Source organism: Arachis hypogaea, chromosome 16 (genome assembly GCF_003086295.3).
Source record: "Arachis hypogaea cultivar Tifrunner chromosome 16, arahy.Tifrunner.gnm2.J5K5, whole genome shotgun sequence".
NCBI classification, from domain to species: Eukaryota; Viridiplantae; Streptophyta; class Magnoliopsida; order Fabales; family Fabaceae; genus Arachis; species Arachis hypogaea.
Window position 1 is genome coordinate 39,594,728 of NC_092051.1, and position 23,491 is coordinate 39,618,218.

At 38.6% G+C, this 23,491-nt stretch overlaps 1 non-coding gene and 2 pseudogenes across 1 annotated transcript; 1 reads left to right on the forward strand and 2 right to left on the reverse strand.

Annotated features, from left to right (window-relative positions):
• Nucleotides 1-407: 407 nt before the first annotated feature.
• LOC140180109 (bet1-like SNARE 1-1) lies at nucleotides 408-22,534 on the reverse strand (annotated as a pseudogene).
• LOC112760890 (small nucleolar RNA R71) lies at nucleotides 10,037-10,144 on the forward strand. The gene has a single exon (XR_003181305.1). It is a non-coding gene; the product is annotated as a small nucleolar RNA R71 (small nucleolar RNA).
• LOC112759135 (NADP-dependent malic enzyme-like) lies at nucleotides 18,761-20,196 on the reverse strand (annotated as a pseudogene).
• Nucleotides 22,535-23,491: the final 957 nt, after the last annotated feature.

The following is a 23,491-nucleotide window of genomic DNA, read 5'->3' on the forward strand; positions in this document are numbered from 1 at the left end:
CAACTCTTGGCACAACAATTGAAAGATCTTTATGAAACCCCATGAGTTCGGGTGAAGTTGAGAAGGAGCTACATTGCAGGACCACAACAGGTCGGTCTCAAAGAAAGTAAAAGGAAGGGTGATGTTCAGTTGGCTAAAAAAGTAATCATACGCATAAAAAAAGGGACGTTCCCCCCGAGTCAGAGAAGGAAAACAAACTCTCTCCTCAGGGTCAGGCACTACCAACTCGTAGTTTTTCTCCTGCTCTCTATTACTACATATCCTATGATGCCTCCTAAGCCGTACACAGTACTCGAAATCGACCACGGAAACACACATCAAGACAAGAGAATCCAGCCAGTCGGACATGCCATCTGGAACTTTGGTAGACATCTCAAAAATATTTTTGCGAAAAAGACATGGGTCAACTAGTCCTACAATAAGAAAAGGGAAAAATAGGTTACTAATCAAACAGCTCAGACAAAACAGAAAACATCTCGGACAAATAGGGAGATAACTCGGACAAATATGGAGATAACTCGGACAATAGCATGCAAAAGTTAAAAGACTCAGAAACAGCAGTAAAAGGAAACCCCAGAACTTACATGAAAGTCCAGGGGCATCCTTTGGAGGCAATAACAAAGTAAGAACCCAGGAAAGGAGGGAAATCAACAGTCTATGTTCTGACACCTCTCAAACAAGAAAACAACCCCCTTTGACAGCAACACCCCACAAAGAAAGTCACAGTTCACAAAAAAGGAGTCAAAGTCACGATCTTTTCACAGTCTATCAGCAAAGGAATTTTCGTCGCATCTAAAGGAAATCATCCATGCCATACAGCATACCATCAAACATCAAACAGAAGGCGCAGAAATCATCAAGAAAGATCCAACCTTTTTGAAAGAAACAGTTCACTACTTCAAACTACAAACTTACAGTCAAGGCGATTCATACAAATCAAAGAAACCCTTAGAGCACACATTACAGCAATAATCAAGACACAACAAAAGCAGAGAAAGATGCAAACTTTCCAAAATGAATTCAAGCAAAAGAATAAAACTTTTCAAAATTAGAACAATGCAAACACGAAAAGAACGGCGTGGAAGGTAATAGAGAAAGAAGAAGAAAACCAACCTGCAGACAAGAAGGAGACGATCGGAGATTGAAGCAAGCGACACCGGCCAATCACCTCTTGAGTAAAAGGGAAGCACGAAAATGCAAAAACGGAAAAAAGGAGAAGTTACAGCGAGCAAGAGAAGAGAAAATTGAAGGAAGCTTTGAAAAATTCAAAAATGAGATACAAAAGAGGGAAACAAAGGAAACGGCAAGGGAGTTAATGGGTTTTACTCTCGCACGTTCCCAAGGAAAGGCAAAACGCATGTTGCAATTAAAAAGGGGTGAGAAAAACACTCCGCATTCAAGCCACTAAATGGAAACTCTACAATGAGATCAAGATGCTCGAGCTCGGCTTCCCCAACAAAAGAGATCGAAGTCTAATAAAAGGACACGACTCCAAAAGGAAGACCGCGCTCAAGCAAGGGCACTGTTCATGCCCTGGGTCGAGCTGTACAACCTGGGCTGATTAAAGACAATTCGACCGACCTCCTCAGGTCTGGAATTTCCTGACCTCTTCTCAAAGAGTTCGGCTAAATCACTACAGAGAGCCCAGGCAAGCCCAAATAAAGGGACACAGCCCAATCTAAAGGCAGCCAAAGCCTAGAAAGATAAGGGCGGTCCCCCAAAAGATAAGATGACTTCACTCAAAAATAAGATAAGATAAGATAACTATCTTATCTCCAGAAAGGTCACTCTACACTACTATAAATACACTGGAGCACCCAGGTATAACTCATACTCTGATTCTACTAAAAACCTGCTTAAAGCCCATGCTAACTTAAGCATCGGAGTCTCTTGCAGGTACCACCACCCTCCGGTGATGAAGGATCAGCAGCATCTCCAGCTCCACCAGCTCCAACATGTCGGACACGACTGCTCCGGCCATCACAACAGATCTCATTCGGGATCGACCTACAGTTTCAGGTAACCCTCGGAACAGGTGGTTTGCTCAAGAATTTTTTGAACTTTTGGGATGCCTATTCACATTCTTGAGCCCATTGAAAATCATACCCTTTCCTGAGTATTACAAATAGGGTTAGCGAATTCACGGCTAAACCTGTAAAAAATCTAGACAGAGCTGCTAGCCTACTGTTCAATTATTAGACTTCATTAACAAAGGTCGGGCTTTACATCTCTAGAATTTTCCTACACTTGTCTGGGTTAGCTTCGATGCCCCTTTAGGTGAGCATGAATTCTAGAAATTTTTTTACTTCTACTGCGAAGGTACATTTGGTGGGATTTAGTCTCATCCCATGTTGTCTTATATTATTGAACACCTTTGTCAGGTTGGGCACTAGGTTGGTTTTCTCCTTGGTTTTAACAAGCATGTCATCTACGTAAATTTCTATGATCTCTTCCGGATGAGGGGAGAATACCTTATTCATCATTCTCTGGTCAGTCACCCCTACATTTTTCAACCTAAAAGGCATAACTACATAACAATAGTTAGCTTTAGAGGTGATAAAGTATGTCTTCTCCTGATCGAGCTCGTGCATTAGATTTGATTATATCCCGAGTAAGCGTCCATAAAAGAAAGGAACTTGTACCCTGATGCTAAATCTACCAAGGCATCAATGCTAAGCAGAGGGTAGGGATCTTTAGGACAAACCTTGTTGAGGTCGGTATAGTCAACACACATTCTCTATTTACTATTTTATTTTTTTCCAAGTACAACATTAGCTAGCCAAAGGGGTATTTTACTTCCCTTATGAATCCAGATTCTAGCAGTGCTTGAACTTTCTCCTCTATAACATGTGCTCTTTCCAGACTGAGCTTTCGTCACTTCTACTACACTGATCGGGGACCTGGGTATACAGCTAATTTGTGGCTCATGAGATTAGAATGAAGCTTTCCAAGCGAAGAGGTCAAAACTTTTTCGTAGGAGTTTGATGAGCTCTTCCTTAAGTTTTTTTTTATCTAATCTAGCTCCTGTGTTATTAGTTTTTCGAGCTCATCGCCTATCTGTACATCTTTGATTTTTCCTTCAAGATGAGGTCACAATTCTTCTTGAACTTGGACTCCTCCAAGCTCTATTGCATTAACTTCTTTGCCTTTTATACAGCCTCGCAAATTCAAGCTTTCATTGTAGTACCTTCTAGCCAACTTCTAATCTTCTCTTATTAGCATTTCATAAAAACGTGGGGTGTAGATACCATTGCAGCAAATCAATTTAAAGTTGACCAATCTATCAGGACATTATAGGCTCACGCTATATCTACTACAATGTAGTCTATGCTTGGAGTTTTTATCTTCATTCCTTTACTAAAGATAATGTATAGGGATATAAACCTCTAGTGGTTGGATAGGTAAGTCTTTTAATCCGAAGAAGGTGTTTGGGTATGCCTTCAGGTCCTTTTCTTCCAAACCTAGCGTATCAAATGCTGGTTTGAATAAAATATCCGCTGAGCTCTCCTGATCTACTAGGGTCCTATGTAGATTTGCATTAGCTAGAATCATGTTCATCACCATTAGTCGCCATGCTCGGGTACAACACCCCAGGCATCTTCCTTTGTGAAGGTTATTATAGGCAGGTCAGACATTTCTTCATCCTGTCCAACTTGATAGACTTCTTTTAGATGTCTTTTGCAAGAGAATTTTGTTATTCCTTCCCTTTCGAACCCACCAGCAATCATGTAGATATTTCATTCAACCGACCTTTTCTGGATAGTTTTTCAATCACATTGTTCAAGTCATAACATTCGTTGGTTGAATGACCATAAATTTTGTTAGTACTTGATAAACCCCGATTTTGTGGTTTATCTTGTGCTTATTTTGAGGGATTTTATCACCTTTTCTCACATTTATTCAATGAAATAGCATGGTTTTGTAATTCTCCCTTGATTTGTGCTTAAATGTGAAAACATGCTTTTTAGGCCCTAAAATTGATGATTTTAATTCACTTTAATTCCATTTGATGCCTTGATATGTTTGTTGAGTAATTTCATGTTCATAAGGCAAGTATCGGATGGAAAAAGTGAGGAGAAAAGAATGTAAAGTGGGAGAACTCATGAAGAAATGAAGGAACCGTAAAGCTGTCAAGCCCGACCTCTTCGCACTCAAACGACCATAACTTGAGCTACAGAGGTCCAATTGAGACGGTTCTAGTTACGTTGGAAAGCTAACATCCGGGGCTTTGAAATGATATAAATTTCAATATATTTTGCTTCGCGTTCAGGGGCGCGCACGCGCACTTTGCGCGTGCGCGCCGATGTTGTCCGTGGCCCACTTTTATGAAATCGCCCCCAGCGATTTTGCAGCTCATTTTGGGCCCAATCCAACCCATTTCTGATGCTATTGAATCCAAGGATTGAAGGGAGAATAAAAAAAGTAGTCATAATTTAGTTTTCATCATGTTGAAGGTTGGAATTCTAGAGAGAGAAGCTTGGTGCACAAAATTGTGATGTCCAGGCTCAAACAATCCCTGGCAACGTGAGCAACTTGGTGCGTTGATCTCAATACATAATTGTCACAACTTCGATACAACTAACCAGCAAGTGCACTGGGTCGTCCAAGTAATACCTTACGTGAGTAAGGGTCGAATCCCACGGAGATTGTTGGTATGAAGCAAGCTATGGTCACCTTGTAAATCTCAGTCAGGCAGATATAAAGTGATAATGGTGTTTTCGAATTTAATATAATAAAATAGGGATAGAGATACTTATGTAATTCATTGGTAGGAATTTCAGATAAGCGAATGGAGATGCTTTTCGTTCCTCTGAACCTCTGCTTTCCTGCTATCTTCATCCAATCAGTCTTACTCCTTTCCATGGCTGGCTTTATGCAAGGGCATCACCGTTGTCAGTGGCTACATCCCCTCCTCTCAGTGAATAATATGCTCACGCACCCTGTCACGGTACGGCTATTCATCTGTCGGTTCCCGATCATGCTGGAATAGGATTCACCCTCCTTTTGCGTCTGTCACTAACGCCCAGCACTCGCGAGTTTGAAGCTCGTCACAGTCATTCAATCATTGAATCCTACTCAGAATACCACAGACAAGGTTTAGACCTTCCGGATTCTCTTGAATGCCGCCATCATTCTAGCTTACGCCACGAAGATTCTGGTTAGGAGATCTAAGAGATACTCATTCTAGCTTAATTCATGTAGAACAGAAGTGTTTGTCAGGCACGCGTTCATAAGGGAGAAGGATGATGAGCGTCACACATAATCATCACCTTCATCACGTTCTTGGGTGCGAATGGATATCTTAGAAGAGAAATAAGAAGAATTGAATAGAAAATAGTAGTACTTTGCATTAATCTTTGAGGAACAGCAGAGCTCCACACCTTAATCTATGGAGTGTAGAAACTCTACCGTTAAAAATACATAAGTGAAGGTCCAGGCATGGCCGAGATGGCCAGCCCCCTAAAACGTGATCAAAGGATCATAAGGTAATCCCCAGATGTCAAATACAATAGTAAGAGGTCCTATTTATAATAAACTAGCTACTAGGGTTTACATGAGTAAGTATTTGATGTATAAATCCACTTCCGGGGCCCACTTGGTGTGTGTTTGGGCTGAGCTTAAGTGTTGCACGTGCAGAGGCCATTTGTGGAGTTGAACGCCAGTTTTTGTGCCAGTTTGGGCGTTCAACTCTGGTTTTGGATCCTTTTCTGGCGCTGGACGCCAGATTTGGGTAGAAAGCTGGCGTTGAACGCCAGTTTACATCGTCAATTCTTGGCCAAAGTATGTACTATTATATATTGCTGGAAAGCCCTGGATTTCTACTTTTCAACGCAATTGGAAGCGCGCCATTTTGAGTTCTGTAGCTCCAGAAAATCCACTTTGAGTGCAGGGAGGTCAGAATCCAACAGCATCAGCAGTCCTTTTTCAACATCTGAATCTGATTTTTGCTCAAGTCCCTCAATTTCAGCCAGAAAATACCTGAAATCACAGAAAAACACACAAACTCATAGTAAAGTCCAGAAATGTGAATTTAACACAAAATCTATTAAAAACATCCCTAAAAGTAACTAGATCCTACTAAAAACATACTAAAAACAATGTCAAAAAGCGTATAAATTATCCGCTCATCACAACACCAAACTTAAATTGTTGCTTGTCCCCAAGCAACTGAAAATCAAAATAGGATAAAAAGAATAGAATATACTATAAATTCCAAACTATCAATGAAACAGAGCTTCAATCATATGAGCGGGACTTATAGCTTTTTGCCTCTTGAATAGTTTTGGCATCTCACTTTATCCATTGAGGTTCAGAATGATTGGCATCTATAGGAACTTCAGATTTCGAATAGTGTTATTGACTCTCTTAGTTCAGTATGATGATTCTTGAACACAGCTTCTTTATGAGTCTTGGCCGTGGCCCTAAGCACTTTGTTTTCCAGTATTACCACCGGATACATAAATGCCACAGACACATAATTGGGTGAACCCTTTCAGATTGTGACTCAGCTTTGCTAAAGTCCCCAATTAGAGGTGTTCAGGGTTCTTAAGCACACTCTTTTTTTTTTTTTGCTTCGGACCTTGACTTTAACCGCTCAGTCTCAAGTTTTCACTTGACACCTACACGCCACAAGCACATGGTTAGGGACAGCTTGGTTTAGCCGCCTAGACCAGGATTTTATTCCTTTAGGCCCTCCTATCCACTGATGCTCAAAGCCTTGGGATCCTTTTTATTTCCCTTGCCTTTTGGTTTTAAGGGTTATTGGCTTTTTGCTCTTGCCTCTTGGTTTTAAGAGCTTTGGCTTTTTCTGCTTGCTTTTTCTTTTTCTTTCTATATTTTTTTTTCGCCTATTTTTTTCTGCAAGCTTTGTTCTTTGCTGCTTTTTCTTGCTTCAAGAATCATTTTTATGATTTTTCAGATTATCAAATAACATGTCTCCTAGTCATCATTCTTTCAAGAGCCAACATATTTAACATTCTTAAACAACAACTTCAAAAGACATATGCACTGTTCAAGCATACATTCAGAAAACAAGAAGCATTGTCACCACATCAATATAATTAAACTAAGTTCAAGGATAAATTCGAAACTCATGTACTTCTTGTTCTTTTGAATTAAAACATTTTTCATTTAAGAGAGGTGATGGATTCATAGGACATTTATAACTTTAAGACATAGTTACTAACTACTAATGATCATGTAATGAAGACACAAACACAGATAAGCACATAACATAGAAAACGAAAAACAGAAGAAATAAGAACAAGGAATGAATCCACCTTAGTGATGGAGGCGTTTCCTTCTTGAGGAACCAATGATGTCCTTAAGCTCTTCTATGTCTCTTCCTTGTCTTTGTTGCTCCTCCTTCATTGCTTTTAGATCTTCTCTGATTTCATGAAGGATGATGGAGTGCTCTTGATGTTCCACCCTTAGTTGCTTCCAATAATTGTGTGGAAGAAAATGTATCCCCTGAGGTATCTCAGGGATCTCTTGATTTGCAGTCAAATGTTCTACCACTGAGCTAAAGACCCTTGATGGAAGCTTTTGTCTTCCCTTTCCTCTTTCTAGAGGTTTCTCTGGCCTTAGGTGCCATCAATGGTTATGGAAAAAACAAAAAAGCTATGCTTTTACCACACCAAACTTAGAATGTTGCTCGCCCTCGAGCAAAAGAAGAAAGAATAGAAGAATAAGAAGAAGATATGGAGGAGATGGAGGGAGATGTGTATTCGGCCATATGGGTGGGATTGGGTGGGGAAGAGATGTTGAATTTTTGAAGGTAAGTAGGTGTATGGGTGTGAGTGGTAAATGGAAGACAGAAGGGATGAGTGTTTATTGGGAATAGAGGATGATTGAGAAGAGAGAAGAGAGTGAGTGAAGGTAGGTGGGGATCCTGTGGGGTCCACAAATCTTGAGGTGTCAAGGCATTTACATCCCTGCGCCAATTTAGGCATGCAAAATGCCCTTGCACACAACTCTGGGCGTTCAGCGCCAGGTTGGTGCCCATTTTGGGCGTTCAACGCCCGTTTGCTGCCATTTCTGGCGTTGAACGCCAGAACCATGCTTGTTCTGGGCGTTCAGCGCCAGGATGCTCCCATTCTGGGCGTTCAGCGCCAGAACTATGCTCTGTTCTGGCGTTTGAACGCCAGACAGATGCTCCTCCAGGGTGTGATTTTTCTTCTGCTGTTTTTGATTCCGTTTTTGAATTTTTTGTTTATTTTGTGACTCCACATGATCATGAACCTAAGAAAACATGAAAAACAATAAAAATAACAATTAGATAAACATTGGGTTGCCTCCCAACAAGCGCTTCTTTAATGTCAATAGCTTGACAGTGGGCTCTCATGGAGCCTCACAGATGTGCAGAGCTTTGTTGAGACTCTCCAACACCAAACTTAGAGTTTGGATATGGGAGTTCAACACCAAACTTAGAGTTTGGTTGTGGCCTCCCAACACCAAACTTAGAGTTTGACTGTGGGGGCTCTGGTTGACTCTTCTTGGAGAGAAGCTTTTTCTGCTTCCTCCCCATGGTTGCAGAGGGAGATCCTTGAGTTTTGAACACAAGGGAGTTCTCATTCCATTGAAGGACTATTTCACCTCTGTCAACATCAATCACAGCTCTTGCTGTGGCCAGGAAAGGTCTTCCTAGGATGATGGATTCATCCTCTTCCTTTCCAGTATCCAGGACTATGAAATCAGTAGGTATGTAAAGGCCCTCAACCTTTACTAATACATCTTCTACTTGTCCATAAGCCTGTTTTCTTGAGCTGTCTGCCATCTCCAGTGAGATTTTAGCAGCTTGCACCCCATAGATTCCCAGTTTCTCTATTACAGAAAGGGGCATGAGGTTTATTCCTAAACCAAGGTCACACAGAGCCTTAAAGATCATGGTGCCTATGGTACAAGGTATTATGAACTTTCCAGGATCCTGTCTCTTCTGAGGCAATGTCAGTTGATCCAGATCACTTAGTTCATTGATGAACAAGGGAGGTTCAACTTCCCAAGCATCAATGCCAAATAATTTGGCATTCAGCTTCATGATTGCACCAAGAAACTTGGCAGTTTGCTCTACAGTAACATCCTCATTCTCTTCAGAAGAGGAATACTCATCAGAGCTCATGAAGAGCATAAGAAGGTTCAATGGAATCTCTATGGTCTCTAGATGAGCCTCAGAGTCCTTTGGTTCCTCAGAGGGAAGCTCCCTATTGATCACTGGACGTCCCAGGAGGTCTTCCTCCTTGGGATTCACGTCCTCTCCTCTCCTCACAGGTTCGGCCATGGCGCTTATGTCAATGGCCTTGTACTCTCCTTTTGGATTCTCTTCTGTATTGCTTGGGAGAGTACTAGGAGGGATTTCAGTGATCCTTTTACTCAGCTGGCCCACTTGTGCTTCCAGATTTCTAATGGAAGACCTTGTTTCATTCATGAAACTTACAGTGGCCTTAGATAGATCAGAGACTAGATTTGCTAAATTAGAAGCATTTTGTTCAGAATTCTCTGTCTGTTGCTGAGTTGATGATGGAAAAGGCTTGCTATTGCTAAACCTGTTTCTTCCACCATTATTAAAGCCTTGTTGGGGCTTTTGATCCTTCCATGAGAAATTTGGATGATTTCTCCATGTTGAGTTATAGGTGTTTCCATAAGGTTCACCTAAGTAATTTACCTCTGCTATTGCAGGGTTCTCAGGATCATAAGCTTCTTCTTCAGAAGATGCCTCTTGAGTACTGTTGGATGCAGCTTGCATTCCATGCAGACTCTGAGAAATCATATTGACTTGCTGAGTCAATATTTTATTCTGAGCCAATATGGCATTCAGAGTATCAACTTCAAGAACTCCCTTCTTCATAGGCGTCCCATTATTCACAAGATTCCTTTCAGAAGTGTACATGAACTGGTTATTAGCAACCATGTCAATGAGTTCTTGAGCTTCTGCAGGCATTTTCTTTAGGTGAATGGATCCACCTGCAGAAGTGTCCAGTGACATCTTTGATAGCTCAGATAAACCATCATAGAATATATCCAGGATGGTCCATTCTGAAAGCATGTCAGAAGGACACTTTTTGGTCAACTGTTTGTATCTTTCCCAAGCTTCATAGAGGGATTCACCTTCTTTCTGTCTGAAGGTTTGAACATCAGCTCTAAGCTTGCTCAGCTTTTGAGGAGGAAAGTACTTGGCTAAGAAAGCCGTGACCAGCTTATCCCAAGAGTTCAGGCTGTCTTTGGGTTGAGAATCCAACCATAATCTAGCTCTGTCTCTTACAGCAAAAGGGAAAAGCATGAGCCTGTAGACTTCAGGATCTACTCCATTAGTCTTAACAGTATCACATATCTGCAAGAATTCAGTTAAGAACTGAAAAGGATCTTCAGATGGAAGTCCATGAAACTTGCAGTTCTGCTGCATCAGAGAAACTAATTGAGGTTTCAGCTCAAATTTGTTTGCTCCAATGGCAGGAATGGAGATGCTTCTTCCATGTAAATTGGAATTAGGTGCAGTAAAGTCACCAAGCATCCTCCTTGCATTATTATTATTTTCGGCTGCCATCTCCTCTTCTTGTTTGAAAATTCCTAACAGGTGCTTACTGGTTAGTTGTAATTCAGAGTCCTTTTAGGTTCTGGATCTGCTTCAACAAGAATATTCTTGTCCTTGCTCCTGCTCATATGACAAAGAAGAAGGCACAGAAAAATAATAATAATAGAGATCCCCTTTTTTTTCTTTTTTTTTTTTGAATGAGGGAGAGATGTTAGTAGATGAATAAAAAAATAGAAGGAGACGAGAGAGAAGAGAATTTTCAAAAATAATTTTTGAAAAAGAGTTAGTGATTTTTGAAAATAGTTTTTGAAAAATGTTAGTAATTTTCGAAAATTAAGATTTAAAAATTAAAATAATTAATAAATTAAAAAGAAATTTTGAAAAAGGGGGAAGATATTTTCGAAAATGAGAGAGAGAGAGTTAGTTAGGTAGTTTTGAAAAAGTTAAGAAACAAATAAAAAGTTAGTTAGTTAGTTGAAACAAATTTTGAAAAGATAAGAAGTTAGGAAGTTAGAAAAGATATTTTGAAAAGATATTTTTGAAAAAGATAAGATAGGAAGATATTTTTAGAAACTAATTTTGCAAAAGATTTGATTTTTAAAATCTCAATTAATGGCTTGATTCACAAGAAATCACAAGATATGATTCTAGAACTTAAAGTTTGAATCTTTCTTAACAAGCAAGTAACAAACTTGAAATTTTTTGAATCAAAACATTAATTGTTTGTTATTTTTGAAAATTTGAAAAAAAATAAAAAAAAGATTTTTGAAAAATATTTTTGGAATTTTCGAAAATAACTAAGAATTTTGAAAAAGATTTGATTTTTGAAAAAGATTTTGAAAAAGATAAGATTTTCAAATTGAAAATTTGATTTGACTCATAAGAAACAACTTGATTTTAAAAATTTTTGAAAAAGTCAACTCAAATTTTCGAATTTGATGAGAGAAAAAGGAAAAGATATTTTTTTTATTTTTGAAATTTTTATGAAAAACATGAAAATTATGCAATGCATGAAATTTTTAGATCAAAACATGTGATGTATGCAAGAATGCTATGAATGTCAAGATGAACACCAAGAACACTTTGAAGATCATGATGAACATCAAGAACACATTTTTGAAAAATTTTTAATGCAAAGAAAACATGCAAGACACCAAACTTAGAATTCTTTAATGCTTAGACACTAAGAATTCAAGAATGCATATGAAAAACATGAAAAGAAACAAAACAAAAAATCATCAAGATCAAACAAGAAGACTTACCAAGAACAACTTGAAGATCATGAAGAACACTATGAATGCATGATATTTTCGAAAAAATGCAAGATGCATATGCAAGTGACACCAAACTTATGATATGACTCAAGACTCAAACAAGAAACACAAAATATTTTTGATTTTTTTGATTTTCTAATTTTTTTTTGGATTTTTATTTTATATTTTTCAAAAAACTATTTTGGAAAAGAAAAATAAGGATTCCAAAATTTTCAATATGAATTCCAGGAATCTTATGCTCTAAAGCTCCAATCAAAGGGTCAGGCATGGCTTAATAGCCAGCCAAGCTTTAGTATGTAACTCAGACATGACACGCCTGACATTCCTTACATTCAACAGCCAATTGGCTAAGAAAGATAAAGAAGCTCTTCTCTTGGGTATAAGGATTGAGACATGGCTTTACAGCCAGCCAGGTTTCAACATGCTTCATGAAACGCTAGAATTCATTCTTAAAAATTCTGAAGCCATAGAATAATTTATTTTTGAAAAAAAAAATTTTTTTTTTTGAAAACAGATGAGAAAATTTTAGAAATATTTTTGAAAAATTTTTGAAAAGAAAACAAAAAGAAAGTTACCCAATCTGAGCAACAAGATGAACCGTCAGTTGTCCAAACTCAAACAATCCCCGGCAACGGCGCCAAAAACTTGGTGCACAAAATTGTGATGTCCAGGCTCAAACAATCCCTGGCAACGTGAGCAACTTGGTGCGTTGATCTCAATACATAATTGTCACAACTTCGATACAACTAACCAGCAAGTGCACTGGGTCGTCCAAGTAATACCTTACGTGAGTAAGGGTCGAATCCCACGGAGATTGTTGGTATGAAGCAAGCTATGGTCACCTTGTAAATCTCAGTCAGGCAGATATAAAGTGATAATGGTGTTTTCGAATTTAATATAATAAAATAGGGATAGAGATACTTATGTAATTCATTGGTAGGAATTTCAGATAAGCGAATGGAGATGCTTTTCGTTCCTCTGAACCTCTGCTTTCCTGCTATCTTCATCCAATCAGTCTTACTCCTTTCCATGGCTGGCTTTATGCAAGGGCATCACCGTTATCAGTGGCTACATCCCCTCCTCTCAGTGAATAATATGCTCACGCATCCTGTCACGGCACGGCTATTCATCTGTCGGTTCCCGATCATGCTGGAATAGGATTCACCCTCCTTTTGCGTCTGTCACTAACGCCCAGCACTCGCGAGTTTGAAGCTCGTCACAGTCATTCAATCATTGAATCCTACTCAGAATACCACAGACAAGGTTTAGACCTTCCGGATTCTCTTGAATGCCGCCATCATTCTAGCTTACGCCACGAAGATTCTGGTTAGGAGATCTAAGAGATACTCATTCTAGCTTAATTCATGTAGAACAGAAGTGTTTGTCAGGCACGCGTTCATAAGGGAGAAGGATGATGAGCGTCACACATAATCATCACCTTCATCACGTTCTTGGGTGCGAATGGATATCTTAGAAGAGAAATAAGAAGAATTGAATAGAAAACAGTAGTACTTTGCATTAATCTTTGAGGAACAGCAGAGCTCCACACCTTAATCTATGGAGTGTAGAAACTCTACCGTTAAAAATACATAAGTGAAGGTCCAGGCATGGCCGAGATGGCCAGCCCCCTAAAACGTGATCAAAGGATCATAAGGTAATCCCCAGATGTCAAATACAATAGTAAGAGGTCCTATTTATAATAAACTAGCTACTAGGGTTTACATGAGTAAGTATTTGATGTATAAATCCACTTCCGGGGCCCACTTGGTGTGTGTTTGGGCTGAGCTTAAGTGTTGCACGTGCAGAGGCCATTTGTGGAGTTGAACGCCAGTTTTTGTGCCAGTTTGGGCGTTCAACTCTGGTTTTGGATCCTTTTCTGGCGCTGGACGCCAGATTTGGGTAGAAAGCTGGCGTTGAACGCCAGTTTACGTCGTCAATTCTTGGCCAAAGTATGGACTATTATATATTGCTGGAAATCCCTGGATGTCTACTTTTCAACGCAATTGGAAGCGCGCCATTTCGAGTTCTGTAGCTCCAGAAAATCCACTTTGAGTGCAGGGAGGTCAGAATCCAACAGCATCAGCAGTCCTTTTTCAACATCTGAATCTGATTTTTGCTCAAGTCCCTCAATTTCAGCCAAAAAATACCTAAAATCACAGAAAAACACACAAACTCATAGTAAAGTCCAGAAATGTGAATTTAACACAAAATCTATTAAAAACATCCCTAAAAGTAACTAGATCCTACTAAAAACATACTAAAAACAATGTCAAAAAGCGTATAAATTATCCGCTCATCAAAGCTCTTTCTTCTCTCTAGAATTTAGGGTAGTTTAGGTTTAATTTTCTTAAATCCAACTTTTAATTCTTGTTTTGATTTAGTTTTCTCTTTTAATTTCTTGTTGTTACACCTTTGTTCTTCTTAGTTTTCTTGTTAATTTCCCTGTTATGCTCTCTTTTATGTTCATGGATGCTCTTGTTGGATTTGATTTTTCTTTAATGAGATTTAATGTTTGATGTTCTTTTAATTGTTGAATTGAGTTGTGAATTTACTTTTCTTGCAATTGTAGTTGGTAGATTTTACTATTCTTGCTCTTTTATTATGCTTACCTTTATTACCCACCAAGTGTTTGACAAAATGCTTGGTTGGGCTTTAGAGTAGATTTTGAGCATTCTTGGCTTGGAAAGAGTGATTGGGTAATCTTGAGTCATGAAAACCCAACTTATGTTGGTGATCTAGAGTTGTTAGCTAATATTGTTTCCATTGATGCTAATCTTTTGCTAATTTCATTAGTAAGTCAATTAGGTCTTTTGGATTGAGATTAGCTAGTCTCATTAGACTTTCTCCCTATTTGTTGGAGTTGACGTAATGAGATAAATTCTTGTTTATAATTGTGGTATGATTGATTAATCTTGTTTGACTTTCTCCCTATTTGTTGGAGTTGACTAAATAAGATGAATTAATCATTGCATGACTATGATAGAAAGCCTATGATCTCAACCCTTGCCATGAATGTCTCTCTTTATTACTTGCTTTCTTTAGTTGTTTACTTGATTTACTTTTCTTGCCCAATTTACTTTCCTTGCCCTCTCATAAATCAAAACCCCCTTGTCCCCTCATAGCCAATAATTGACCACTTCATTGCAATTCCTCGTGAGACGACCCGGAGTCTAAATACTCCGGTTAATTCTTATTTGGGGTTTGTACATGTGACAACTCAAATTTTTTATGTGGGAATTGTTTGTTGGTTTAGAACTATGCTTACAACGAAGTTCTTATTTCTAGAAGAGAAATTCTAGACCGACACGACAAATTCTTAAATCAAAATGGCGCCGTTGCCGGGGAGTTGCAATGGTGTTACATTATTGGCTATTGTGAATATTGTGAATATGTTTACTTTTTGCTTATTTGTTAGTTTTTGTTAGTCTTAGAATTTTGTTGCTTATTTTTGTTAGTTTTTGTTTTTGTTTGTTACTATGAATTCTCATCACTTTGGCTATGAGTTTGGTTCAAATTATGTTGTAGGAAATGGGAACTACAATGAGAATGTGCATCAAGGATGGAACAATCAAAGATGGGAGGAGCCTTAAGGGATTGATCAACCTTCTTGACAACAACAACCTCCGGATTCTTATGGGTATAACTCTCATCCTAATGCATATCAATCTAATGGATATGGTGACCCTTATTATGATTGTCAACAACCACCACCATATGCCTATGAACCACCTCCTCAACATAATTTTGAACCACCTTACTCACAAGCCCCTTTTCACCAAACACCTCTATATGACCCCAACCCATATCCACCATACCAACCACCTTATGATCCATATGAACCATATGAAGAACCACCCCAATTCCACCACCAATACCCTCAAGAACCACCACCTCACTACCCTTACCAAGATGAATCACCTCCCATGTATGATAACTTTCAACCACATAATGAATTTCCTTTTCCACCACAACCCTCCAAGGAAGAACACCCACATCCATCCATCCAAGAGTCAATGGATCGTCTCAAGGAAGAAATGGATCGGCTTCAAGCAATAATCCGTCAAAAAGAGCAAGAGGAAGCCCAAAGGAGGAATTATGAAGCTATTGAGGCTAACCTTGCCAAAATTAAAGCCTACTTGGACTCATGGGACTCATGCAACAAGTAAAGCATCTCCACGGATGAGTGTGAGAAATCAACCGAAGAAAGGAACATGAAGGAGATTTTAGAATCTCAACATGAGGACAAGGAGACGGGGTATGTCTTACAGCACGTGGAGGAGGGAGAGATTGTTAAAGAAGAAGAAGTGGTTGAAGAGTTAGAGGAAGTTGAACAAGAGGTGGATTACAAGTTTGAGAACACTTCCACACCAAGTAACATTGTTGAGGATTTTGTGGAAGTTGTTGAACCCTCTTCCATTGAGCTTGAAGGCGATGTTAAGGAGGGTGCGCAACCTCCTAAGCATATAATGAATGATGAAGAATTGGAAGAAGGTGAGCAAGCAACAAATCTTCCTCTTAAAGATGAGCCCACACCAACACATGATCCTTTGGTATTTGAAGAATCTTCTCCTCTTGAAATTGAGGTGGATGTTGAGACAAGTTCTACATTACCTCCAAGTTGTGATATGAAGAATGGATGAGAGCTAGAAGAGGTTGGTGAGGAAGTAATTGGACATGAAGAGCCTTGTCAAGAGGTGAACATGGAAGAAGCTTGCCAAGAGGTGGAGGTATTCAAAGAAGAGCACAAGGGAATGGAACTTACAAGACCATTGGAGACGTCCCTTCCTAAGTCACCATCCAACACAACATTCAAGTGGGTAAAACTCTTATCCCTAAGCTTTAATTTCTCACTTGAATATGGTTTGCTTGAGACGGATGGGCAACTTAGAGCTCTTTGAGGGGTTAAGAGCAAAAGAAAATTGAGTAGTGGGTGGAAATGCCAATCAAGGTTCTTTATGGTTGGAAATTCAAAGTTCAAGTGCAATGATTGGTATAATTCTCAACTAAAAGGGTCTAGGAAGATGCTTTGGTGTTCACTTGAGAATTCGGATCACTTCTCACCCAATTGGAATTGTGATGATCAACTTGAAGATGGGTGTAGAAACAAGATTTGGGATCCGGGAATAGATGAAGATCAATTTTGGAAGCCCTTAGCTTGTGTGGAACTTCATCAAAGCTTGGTGCCATTAGTTTTGAATTTTGGAGCTTACTTGAAGTCCAAGCATTGGTGGAGGTTTCAAGATGAGTACAAGCACAAGCCACCATAACAAGGAGCTTCCCAAATGTCTAACTTAAGGACTTAAACTAAAAGTGCTAGATGGGAGACACCCCACCATGGTAAACTCTTTCCACTCTCTTTTAGATTTGGTTAATAAGTGATTGGAGTTGCCATTGTAGGTAGTTCTTTTTATTTTCTATACTCCTATGCATTTTGCTTTTATTGATAGGTTGTTTGTTGCATTCATGCTTTGATTAGTCTAGTTATTGTTGAATTGTATTTTACTTGTAGTTTAAGTTTTGTTTTTAGTATGTTTGAAAATTTTTCAAAAACTTAAAGATTTTTGTTAAATTTGAATTTTGGTTGCTTTGGAATGTTTATAGGTTAGGAGAGTGTTAAATTCTGTTTTTATGCTTCTTAAAAAAAAATCGGGCATCGGCGCCCAAGCGCGCAGTGCGCGCACGCGCCGTTGTGGTTTCACAACTCCTAGTACTAAAACCTGAGAGTTGTGCCCACTTTATGCCTACTTTGTGCCAGGTGATCCGCGCGTAAGCACGCATGGCGCGCACGCGCCGATTGTCCCTGTCGCATCCGCGCCCAAGCACGCATGGCGCGCGCGCGCGGATTGTTTTTGCTGCATCCGCGCCCAAGCACGCATGGCGTGCGTGCGCGGATTGTATCTGCTGCATCCGTGCCTAAGCACGCATGGCACATATGCACGGATTTGCGCCCTGGTTTTCTCCTTTCCCCTTTCTCCTTCTTTCTTCTTTTCTTCTTCTTTCTTTCTACTTTTTTTTCTTTTTTTCTTCTTTTTTCTTCTTCTTCCTCTCTTGAAATTTTTTTTTAAAAAAAATAAATAAATAAATAATAAAAAAAAAATTTTTTCTTTTCTTCCATTTCCTTTTATTGCATTTGCTTATTTTCATTCATTGCATTTTAATTTTATTTTTGTAACTTGTTTTCCATTTTGTTTTCTAAGTTTCTTATTTTAAATAAGGGTGTTGAATTCTCTTACTCAATTGTTGAGAATTTCTTGGTTAATCTTGGTGCTTCTTGACTTGTTTGATATTGTAGGGTGATGAAACTTTTAAATCAATGCTTAATCTTGTATAACTCTTATATTCTTTGTGCATTGATATGAGCTTACATGTCTTTCATGACCCACTCTTTCTAGTTGAACTTGATGCTTTTGAATGCTCTTCACACTACAAAAAAACACGTCTATTGCCACGTTTTTAAAGCGTGGCAAAAAGTTGAAAAAAGCGTGGCGATAGCTTTTTGCCACGCTTTTTGAGCTACTGCCACGCTTTTGAAAGGGTGACCTTTTAAAGGGTGGCGGTTGCTCTATCGCCACGCTTTTTTCAACTTATTGCCACGCTTTTTCGTTTGCCATGCTTTTTACAAATGGCCACCCATAAAAGCATGCCCGTATGTGAAGATATGGCCACGCTTTATGGCCACGCTTCAAAAGCGTGGCGATAGAGAGAGATATGGCCACGCTTTTAAAATGTGGCGATAGCGAGATATGACCACACTTTTAAAGCGTGGCCATAGCCAAAGATATGGCCACGCTTTAAAAGCGTGGCAATAGCCTTATAAAATTTCAAAAAAATCCTTTTTCTGATTTTTACCTTCATCGATACAAAATATAAATTTTTCAGTTCTTTTTTTATACCAAACTATAAATATAGTATGCAATTTTTATTACAAGACAAATCAAATACAAAATAAATCTCTGAGTTTGCATAGGAAAGTGATTGTCCTGTTTACAATTTGAAAGAATTAGCAAACTTCTCTCACAACTGGTTGAAGAATTTAAGTTCCTATGGCGATGCCTTGTACAACAATCTATCTTAGCAATAAAATGAATCTGTTCCTAACAAGTATCTCAAAACTGTAAAACCGCGGAGAGCACACTACTAATATGTTCTGCTTGGTTTAGTTCATGAAGCCGCCACAAGCTTTGGTCTGAATCATAGTTTGTAGCCTTTGAAACTAAACTAAACAAAACATGATATAATATGGTTCAAAAATCTCAACAGTAGTTTCTGTAGCCTGGGCTGTACATGCAACTTTCTGCATATTTGACAAGATCCTTAGGTCGAGGTAGATGAGAAGCAAGACCTGTTTTACCAAACACAGCACAAAAGATATAAGTATTGAAAAGAAAACAGAGCAAAGTTGTCTGAAACTCAAAACATTTCATGAAACTAACCAAGTTCATATGCCTTGCTACCACGTTAGCAGCAATATGTGCTGATATCTTTCTGATATTTGAGAATGGAGGGTAAATCAGTCCTTTATCATAGTTCTCCTGTGACACTTGTGCAGCCAAAGCTTCAGCTGTTGCATAAGAAGAAACCGTTAGTGAGTTCTTGGTTCTACCTTCTTGGAATTTAGATTGAATTGATTTTAGTATATTTAATCTCTCTTAGCTTGAATGAACTCACAGGCTACCAAGAGCATCTCATCGCGGACGCGGATTACACCGGAGATGAGCAAACCCAAGCCAAAACCAGGGAATATGTAAGCATTGTTGGCCTGAACAGCAATGCAGGAAGCGCGAAAAAATAAAATGAAAAAATAAATATATAAAGGTCAGCCACTGAGATGTTTATATTGAATAACAAAATGTGTAGGTAGCAAAGGTCAAATGAAACCTGTCCAGGAACAAAGACTTTTCCTTCATATTCAACAGGATCAAATGGGCTACCACTAGCAAAGATTGCTTGACCCTACAAATTAAATTAAGATAAACAACATTAACACATAATGATGTGTGTAATCTATTCTAAATTTCTGAGGCCAATTATATAAACAGTTAGTTACCTTGCTCCACGTATAAGCTTCTTCCGCAGTGCACTCAGATTGAGATGTTGAATTGGAGAGAGCAAGAATGAGCGGTTTCTACAAAAATCATACACTATCAGAGATATAATCATGTACATATTAGGAAGAATAACTAAGGAATTCTCGCAACTAAAAGTGAACATATACAAAATTTAGCAGATTTTCAGTTATTCCTTTGCCTCCACAAGCAAATACCAGGTCACTTAATATCACTTATATCCAAGGAAACGAAAAAGAAAAATTAAGAAAATAAGCCAATTTATGTAATTAAAGTATCAAAATCAAAAGCAGTCATCAAAAGCAAAAGCAGTCATCAACACACACATAGTGTATCATGGAAATCTACTTGCATGAACTCAGGTCAGTCATACCATAGTGTATTATTGATTATTCCACTGAGATATGAAATGAAATTACCTCTGAACAAATTCTGCCAAAAGTGGAAATAGTCTCAATAGGGTACAACCCACGCAAGGTCTCAGCACCCAGAAGTATTGCATCACTGCCTGTATGTTTGTTTAAAAATTCAACAAACATGAACACAATAAGTAGTTATAACTGAAGATAGAAACCAAAAATCATTCAGAAGAATACAGTTACAGCTTCAAGCGCACGAAAAATGGGATCAGTAAATTCAAAAAAAAGAATGGCTTAATCATTACATGTGGCATCATACAGCTGGTAACTTACCATCCAAAATAGTATTGGCAACATCAGTGGCTTCAGCACGAGTGGGTCTTAAGTTGTCAGTCATACTATCCACAACACGTGTAAGTACAGCAGGTTTTCCAGCCATATTACACTTGTATAGGGCAAATTTTCGAAATAAGAACACCTACAAAAGCAAATCAAAATTAATTAATATTGACTTTCCATTCACAAAGCAAATATAATTATACATTTACAATAAGAAGCATGGCAGAGGCAACAATCATAAATGTGGTTCAGTTCAAAGAAAATTTGTAACACTAGATGCACTATTTTAAACCTTTTTTAAACATATGGAAGCATCCATTTGTTTTAATTTATTCAAATATCAAATGCATTATCCACATGACCACAAATATAGCTATTTACACCCACAACATGAGTCATTCAAACAACAAAATGAATTTTAAAGGCAAAACTAACCTTCTCTGGTGGAAGATCAATGCCCAAATTACCACGAGATTGGATAATATCATCAGCTTCTCGTAGAATCTCATCAAAATGGGTCAGGCCCTAATTTCAACACAGACATAAGATTGAATCAGCATAGTCAATAAGAGTATATCTTAAAAGAGAAAAGTTAACACTATGAAGACATCAAAATCACCTCAACATTTCAATCTTAGCAAAAATTTGGGTCTGGCTGAGATCACCCCATTTGGAAAGGAATTCACGGGCCTGAATTACAACATAAAAAAGTATGTTATAAGGAAAATACAACAAAGGATGCTATAAGTGAAAACGTTCTTCGGCCGGATTTTTTCTCAAAGACCTGAAAGAAGGTACAACATAATTAAAAGAGTGGGGAAAAAAAGTAGAGAAGAAAACAAATACAAAGAAAAATCAGAACCAGATGAAAACTCTACTGCAAAAGCCATATGGTTTTACAATTCCACAATCCACATACCATTTTGAATTTGTCCATAGTTCCTGAAAGAACTCCTCTTGAAGAATCCATGTCATTCCCCTAAACAAATACCAACATTTTATCAAAGAAGAACAAAAAAGTAGCAGTGCAAACGGTAAATATTTTTTATAGTTATATGCAAACCATGTGGTCCAGCATCCGGTTATGACTATCCACCTTCTCGTGTATATCACTTGAGATCTGTTACAATCACATCAACAACACGTTAACACATCAAAATAATGAGAAGGTTACCAACAGCTGAAAAGAAATAAATGAGGAAATGATCATAATTCACAGCGTTCTTCAAGTATAATATACAGGAAGAACAAACTTAGGTCTAGATTATTTTACAAGAAAAATTAAACTTACTCTTTTCAACAAACTGACTCTATCTTGCAATCCACCCACTGCTCACTCGTTATCTTGTTCGTCAATTTCATTATAGGAGGAGTAAAGTGATGATGCTCGGATGCCTCCCTCCTCAATGCCGTCAAACAGAGCAACTCTGCTGTTCCGGGCGTCTCTGAAACAGGGAAAAGGTTTATAACAAAATAGTAAGAGGCAAAAGTTAGATAATAAACAAAAGCAAGGTGATTTCCTTTGCATAAACCATACATTGAAACAGTTTTACAGTCTTTCCATCAGACATCTCCATGATTTCATAAAATGTTCAAGATAAGCAAATTATCTATGAGGAACAAAAAATTTGTTTCAGTATTTCTACCGTCACCTGTGAATGCTTGCGTATTTCAAAATAACAAACTTGTAAGTTAAAATAACCCTTCACAAGTTATCAAAATCCCAAAAGAACTAATCAAAGGGGGGAAAACGAAATACTAGTCCAGCATAACCCAATTTCTACCAGAAAAGTTACCCTTCAATTTCTTTTGTATCTGCCATTTTAGAAGTTCTTTTTCATGTTTAAAATTACCTGTCACATTTAAATATCAAGAAAATATTAATTATTTTTGACCAATTATATCTTTAAACTAATTATGCTGAACAATAGAGTGGAAAACATAAATAAGTGGTAATTCAGTATAACTAAATAAGGATGGTTTCATAAAATTAGCTTACTAGATACTAGTATCAAGATTATTCATAAAACCAACCCGAAATATGGTTAAAGCATTTCATCAAACATGTTGAGTGCGGTAAAATTGAAACGAAATAAGAGAATTCAAAGCTTAGTATCAATGTGATAGAGAAGAGAACATAATATTGTATACTTTAATTCAGTCTATGAAAAAGATCCAAACCACTGCCAAATCAAATAGTTACTTATTGTAATAGAAATAAGAAGTTGCAGAGTTTCAAGCAGAGTATTGGTGTTGTGTGAGTGTATTGTCTGGTGGTGGGTTTAGGGAACTCACGGCGGCGACAAAAGAGAGCAGTTCGACAGCTAGATAGAGCGCACGGGTTGGTCGCAGAGTTTGAAGCAGGGCAACGTGGCTTCCAGACGAACGCGAACGCGAACGGTGAACGGCGAGTGAACGCGAACGGTGAACGCCGAGAAAACTTGAACGGAGAAGAACGCAAACGAAGACGACGGCTAAACGAAGACGCGAACGTTAACGGTAACCAACGGCGGCGGAAGCGCGGCTGAGCAGACAAAGACGACGGACGCCGAGCTCGAGGAAGCAGCTGCGATCGGTGACAGCGAACGGGGGTTGAAGACTTGGAGCACGAGGGAAGCTAGATAGACGAACGGACGGCAGCAGTATGCCACTCCTTGCGGCGGCGGTGGTGTAGGCTTACAGTGCTAGGGTTTTTTGGCTGAGTTTCTGTGAATGAAAGAAACGGAGGGAGAAAGGGAGAAAGAAACGAAGGAGCTTCAGAACCAAGAGTGAAGGGTTTCGAGTGACAAAGGCTAAGGGCGAAGGGCGAAGGGCGAAGGGTTCACGGCGAAGTGCAAAGGGTGAAGGGTGAAGGGCTAAGGCTAATGGGAGGCGCTCTTCAGGCTTAGGGTTTCGAGTGATTAGGGTTAGTGTCTTTGGGTTGGG